The 6271-nt window shown below is 40.6% G+C and overlaps 1 protein-coding gene across 8 annotated transcripts in view; it reads right to left on the reverse strand.

The window, feature by feature from the left end:
- LOC111147525 (SNF2 histone linker PHD RING helicase) overlaps nt 1–5861 on the reverse strand; it is an 88233-nt gene extending 82372 nt beyond the window's left edge. For 7 of the 8 annotated variants that reach the window (XR_002640638.1, XM_022503586.1, XM_022503585.1 and 4 more), the window contains exon 1: nt 5798–5861. The gene's annotated coding sequence lies outside the window, so the exon portion shown is untranslated. Of the gene's footprint in view, nt 1–5324; nt 5578–5797 lie in introns of those variants that run through there. The other variant, XM_022503581.1, reaches the window with a different exon arrangement.
- Between the last annotated feature and the right edge of the window lie 410 nt (nt 5862–6271).

Consider the following 6271-nt stretch of genomic DNA (forward strand, 5'->3'; position numbering starts at 1 on the left):
CACTGACTAGGAAGCCCCATTCAGAGGCTTGCTCTCATGCCCTAAGCCAAAGCCAAGAGTTGAATGTTTTAACTGACTGATCCACCCAGGCACCTGGTCAATTAAATTTTGAAAGAAATTCAAAGGCAGTCAATAGGCAAAAATATCCTTTTCAATAAACAGAGAGCTACATGCAAAAAAACAAACCTGGAGCTTTACCTCACACCACATATAAAAATTAACTTGAAATAGATCATAAACTGAAATACAAAAGCTAAAACTATAAAACTTCTAGAAGAAAATGGGATAAAATATAAGTGACATTAAATTAGGCAAAACAAATTAAAATAGGGCACAAAAGCAGAGAATATAAAAAATTGATTAAGTGAGTTTCAACAAAATTACATATTTTGGCACTTCAAAAGGAGAGGGGAAGCCAGATGGGATGCAATATTAGTAAAACAAGTATCTGATGAAGGATTTGTATGTGGAATAAGAAAAAAAACTTTCATAAATCTGTAGTAAGACAATCTTATGAAAAAATGAAAATTTGGAAATAATTCTGAACACACACTTCATCTAAGATGATCTGTACCAAATTAGCACATGAAAATATCTTCACCACATCAGTCATTAAAGTAATGCAAATTTAACCTATATTCCACAATAAGAAACTGTGTATGCATTAGAATGGTTAAAATTTAAAAGACTGAAGAGGAAGAACAACCAAAACTGAATTTTCAAACATCAGGGAAAGTTTGTCAATTTCTTACAAAATTAAATACAAACTTTCTGTGCAGCCTAGTAATCCTACCTCTAGATATTTATGGTAGAGAAATAAAACTAAAGAAGACCGACAAAAAAGATTTATTTATTTATTTAAAGATTTTCTTTATTTATTTATGAGAGTGAGAGAGAGAGAGAGAGAGAGAGAGAGAGAGAGAGAAAGCACGCACAAGCAGGAGGAGAAGCAGGTTCCCCTCTGAGCAATGAGGCCAACACAGGACTCTATCTCAAGACCCTTGGAACATGACCCAAGGTGAAGGCAGCTGCCCAACCAACTGCGCCACCCAGACATCCGGACATAAAAGATTTAAACTTGAATGTTAATAGCAGTTTTAACAAAAGCTAAAAACTGGAAAACAACCCAAGCATCCATTACCTGGTAAATGGATAAACAGGTGGGATACTTCTCAGTGATAAACTACTGATAGAACATACGATGACACGGATGAATTTTTAAAGCATTATGCTAAGTGAAGGAAGCCAGATGTGTAAGGCCATATGATTCTCTTTACATGAAATTCTTAAAAAGGCAGGAACTTACTGATAGAAAACCGATGAGTGGTTATTAGAGGTGAAGAAGTGAGAAGAAGCAGACTGATATAGTAAGGAGCAGGAGGGAAAGATTTGGACTGACAGAAATGTTCAACTGGTGTTTACGTGATTGTATATACTTGTCTAACCTCATCAAATTATACACTTAAAATTGTTAGATTTTATTGTACATAAATTATACCTTAATAAAGCTGATTTTCAAAGTACAAACAAAAAGTAGACACAGAAAAGATTTAAAAATTATTTTTTTTAAAGATTTTATTTATTTATTAGAGAGAGAGAGAGAGAGCGCATGAGCACAGGCAGACAGAGTGGTAGGCAGAGGCAGAGGGAGAAGCAAGCTCCCTGCTGAGCAAGGAGCCTGATGTAGGACTCGATCCCAGGACGCTGGGATCATGACCTGAGCCGAAGGCAGCCGCTTAACCAACTGGGCCACCCAGGCGTCCCAAGATTTAAAAATTATTAAGAGAATGGGGCACCTGGGTGGCTCAGTCAGTTAAATGTTTGCCTTCAGCTCAGGTCATGATCCCAGGGTCCTGGGATAGAGGAGTCCATGTTGGGCTCCCTGCTCTTTGGGGAGTCTGTTCCTCTCTCTGCCCCCACCCCCCCATCCCCTGCTTGTGCTTTCTCTCTCAAATAAATAAATAAAACCTTTTAAAAAAATAAAATTATAAGAGAATATTAGGAACAGCTTTATTCTAATAAACTTGAAAAATCTAAATAAAATGAGTAATTTACTGACAAAACATAAATGAATAAAATTTATTTTCTTAGCAGCCATGCTGCATGTAGTTTTTAATCAAATAAGATTAAGTAATATCATAAACTCAGCTCCTCAGTCTCACTGGCCACACTTTAAGAGTTGAACAGCCATATGTGATTAGTGGCTACTATACTATACAGCGCAAATATAAAACATTCTCAAAATTGCAAAAAGGCTATCAAGTAGCGCTGGTCTAAGTCAATCATGAGAATTCCGCTTCATTAGCCGGTGCCTCCTTTATGAATGCACAGGTAATAAAGTATAAACACTCTCTTACTATGGTTAACTATAAGCATCTTACCTTCTCTATTACCTTGGAAGAATAACACAGGAGGCCTCTAATAATCTATGTGTTTATCTTTGTCCAGTTCTCAACAGAATTATAAGCTAGAATACTGGCATTTGGTCATTCTGCTGGAACTTTGAAAAGCTCAGCTGTATCAGCTTATTCGTTAACTATGGCCACATATAGGCTGTGTAACATACCACTCCAAAGCTCAATGTCCTGAGATAGCAATCATTTATTCTCACAGATCTGCAGGTTAGCTGGTTAGCTGAGGGTTGGCTGACCTAGCTTAGGTTTCTGGAGAAGCAGCTCAGCTTTGCTTAATGTAATTCTCATCCTCCTCCTGGTACCAACAAAGCAACCCACAAATGTACTTATCACCATGGCTGAGGTGTAACAGTATAAATCCAATCACACAAGTACTTTTCAAAGCGTGGTCACAGCAAAAGCACAAGGTTCCCCGAGCTAAAGCAAGTCACACAAACAGACCCCAAGTGAACAGGTAGGAAAATGCACCATATTCTCTACTGATTAGAACTGCTTATGGCAAAGAGTGTGGATATGAGGTAGGGATCACATAATCTACTACAACAAACAAAATATTAATATTAATAACATGACAATTATGGAACTGTTCACTCTAAAAGCCCCAAAAGCAACTGGCTAGAGAGTCTCACATCTGCAAAGCAATGTGATTTATAGGAGAAAAGATTCTAATTCTAGCTTTGGCACTTACTGTGCGGCATAGGAATAGTTATCTAACCTCTCTGTGCCAGTTTTCTCATTTCTAAAATGCGGATGATGGGATTATGCTTAGAAATAATGTAAGTGCAACAGTACAGTTAACAGAAATTTAGCATATATTCAGTGAGCGGTAGCTGCTATCACCATCATCTTCAGAACTATGTATTATATTTATAATAACTATACTTTAAAGTGGCAGGTCCTCCATCCTTTCATGGCTTTCAAAGTCGTACAGTTAGAACAGTATAGCATTTAGGAGAGAGGAGGAATGGCCCTTAATGCAGTATGCCTGGTCATGGAAGGTTTTCTGGGGAAGAATGGGACAGCAACAGGTAGAAAAGTGCGAAAGGGCATTTCAAGTAAAAGGCTTTTTACATTTAAATGTAGGACAATTAAAGTGTGGTCCATATTTAAAAACTACAACTAATAATGTTTCACCGAACTCTGATACTTAAGAGGGAGGAATAAGAAGTAGAGTTGTCAAAAGTGGGACTCATGTGGTATGAAGAACACCAGGAGAAGGGTTTGGAATGTGATTAGAAATATATAGAATTTTACTAATAAATGACTTACTAGCTGCAAGTTAACATTATGGTTATAAGTAGTTTTGATCAAATAATATCTTCTTGGTTCAAGAAGTTAGCCCTGGATAGAAATCCCTTAAGAAAAGAGTCGGTTGGAACGAGATTTTTTTTTTTTTTAAATTCATGAATGTATGCTCAGTTCTGGTTTAAGTGGCTGGGATAGTACCCGGGCATCAGGATTTTTAAAAATTCCCCCAGGTGATTCTAATGTGCAGTTGAGTTTGAGACACATGAAAGCTGGGCAGGAACAGTATCCTATTCATCACTGTACCCCCAATGGCAGGTCAGTGCCAAGATGGAAATGACATACAAAAAAAGGTGAAACAAATATCTCTAACTTCCTGAATACCTAATATCCTCCCTCTTGTTAAGCACCATGTTTCTTTTTAGATAAGTCTCTTAACCATATTCTAGAAGATTACAGGTAATGTGAAACTATTCTTTTACTATTTCTGGCCCTGAATGAGACAGAGAAAACTGGCTGACCCATATCTTCAAGAGAAAATAAAGATAGGTTATTAGAAAAATAAACACAAATTGTTGTTACTAAAACAATATAACAAATGATTACCAACTAAACTTAGATTCAGATTTTTTCCCCTCCAAATTATTACCTCTTCATTAAAAGACACACACAAATCCTGACTTACAACAAATCCATGGTGGGCCTGGATCTAGAATTTAGGAACATTAAGAAGTATACATCTGCCATACTGCTGCCCAAGGGGAGCCTTGTGCAAACAAAACCCAATCATTCCGGATTAGTGAAAAGCTCCTAATGATCTAGCATTAACACAATCTTTCCATAGTAGTAACTTCAGGAAGATGAGAGCATTTTCATCTACTGAACCAAAATACGTTAGTTACATAAACTTTAAAAATGCCCGCGGAAAAAGCTTTTTAACCAGCACATTCCGTTTCCCCAAATCTTCGTAGCCTGAACTCTTAATAAAAGGTTTTAATAATTCTGCAAATGCAGTTCTTAGGCTTGGGCAAAGAAGACATATAGATAGTAGCATCTTTCAAAAGTCAACTTCTATTCTCAACTGCGAGTTTATTGGCTAACTTGACCTGGGAAGCTCTAGGAAGCACAAGTTATCCAGTACAGGCACACTTCTCTCACTGATGCTCAACAATACCGTTTCAAGCATGGTTTCTGATCATAAACCAATGAGTCTTTCTGGTAACAGTACAAATATTATGGATCATTTCTATTCATGGGCGTTTAAACAGTTTTGCTACCAACATCCAAGAAAATAATTTTAAATAGCTATAATGACTTAAAAATTATTGTATTTCATTCAGTTAAAGCGTTAAGGTAGTTTAAATACAAGTAGGAAAATATCAAACATCTAGTTTTTCTACCTCCTGGGTCACGTAAAGTCACTTAGAAAAAAGGCACGAGCTTAATGGCCATTAATTCATAGTACTAAATCTGAAAGTGACAGTCAATCATCAAAATAACACATCATTGTTCATAAACTAGCAACGATCACGGAGCCAAAATGTACCACGTACAAGGATGGTTTTGAGAGCGAAAAGTAATTAATCAGACTCCAAAGGTAATTGAGAACTTTCAGACTAACTTGAAAGCTTCGCCTCCCTTTTACCACATTACAACCCCGCACACCAAGAGGCTAGGCAGCTGCCCAGATCCAGCCTCCAGGGGCGTGTGTGACGAATGGTGATACCCAGTCGGTTTTCTTCCGAAACTCAACAGCGGTTCACGGAGTCAGAGCTGGGCTGTCAGCGCCAGATTGCTCCCAGCAGGCCGGGCAAACAAGCTACCCGCGAGGCCGGGGAGCGCGACGACAGTCCCTGGGACGCTCGCTCTAAACACCGCAGGCCCCAGCCCCCGAGGAGAAGCACAGCCTCCTTTCCCACGGCCCTTTCTTCTCCCGGGGGAGCCGTGGCGGTCCGGAGGCCCCCAAGTCTGGGATGGGAAAGGGTCGGGGAAACTCGTGCTGCGTTTCCCCCTCAGCCCTTTAGCTTCCCGGGCTCCAGAACAACCATGTCTTTCCTCCTCGGGACCTCAATCTCCGTCTGCAGGCTTATTCTGTCCCCGACCTCTGACCCCTGACCCTCCATCACCCAAGCGCCTACCTAGGCTGGTTCGCCAAGCCTCTTAAGCCTTTATGCCCCAAGCTCCGGGGCTCTTCTAAAGTCCCCGCAGGTCCCGGGCGCGCATTCGCCACCCACCGAACACCCGCCTGAAATGGGCACGCGCGCTTTACGCCGGTTTGTGTTGGGGTTCCCGGGGGGCCCAGAAACCACAGCTCCCAGCTGCCGAGTGCGCGCTGGAGCGTGGGGTCAAGATGAACGCGCACGTCGGAGCGCCCCGCCCCTTTTCTCGGGGAATGGCTTCATGAGTCTCTTCTGCGCAAGTCCACACGGTTAAGGTCTATCGGAGGATACAGTTGAAATCTCGCGATAGCGCTGCCCCGCGACATTAGTAGTACAGGATTGGCTGGAACTTTTAAGGAGGAGGCGGGAGTCTAAGCAGATATTTAGGTGTGGGCGGGGCTCTCCGGAAGGGGCGGAACTCCGCTTGAAGCGGGTCACGTGGGTGATTGGTGG

The sequence above is a fragment of the Enhydra lutris genome, unplaced genomic scaffold (genome assembly GCF_002288905.1).
Source record: "Enhydra lutris kenyoni isolate GAN:26980312 unplaced genomic scaffold, ASM228890v2 scaffoldscaffold17, whole genome shotgun sequence".
Taxonomy (NCBI): domain Eukaryota; kingdom Metazoa; phylum Chordata; class Mammalia; order Carnivora; family Mustelidae; genus Enhydra; species Enhydra lutris.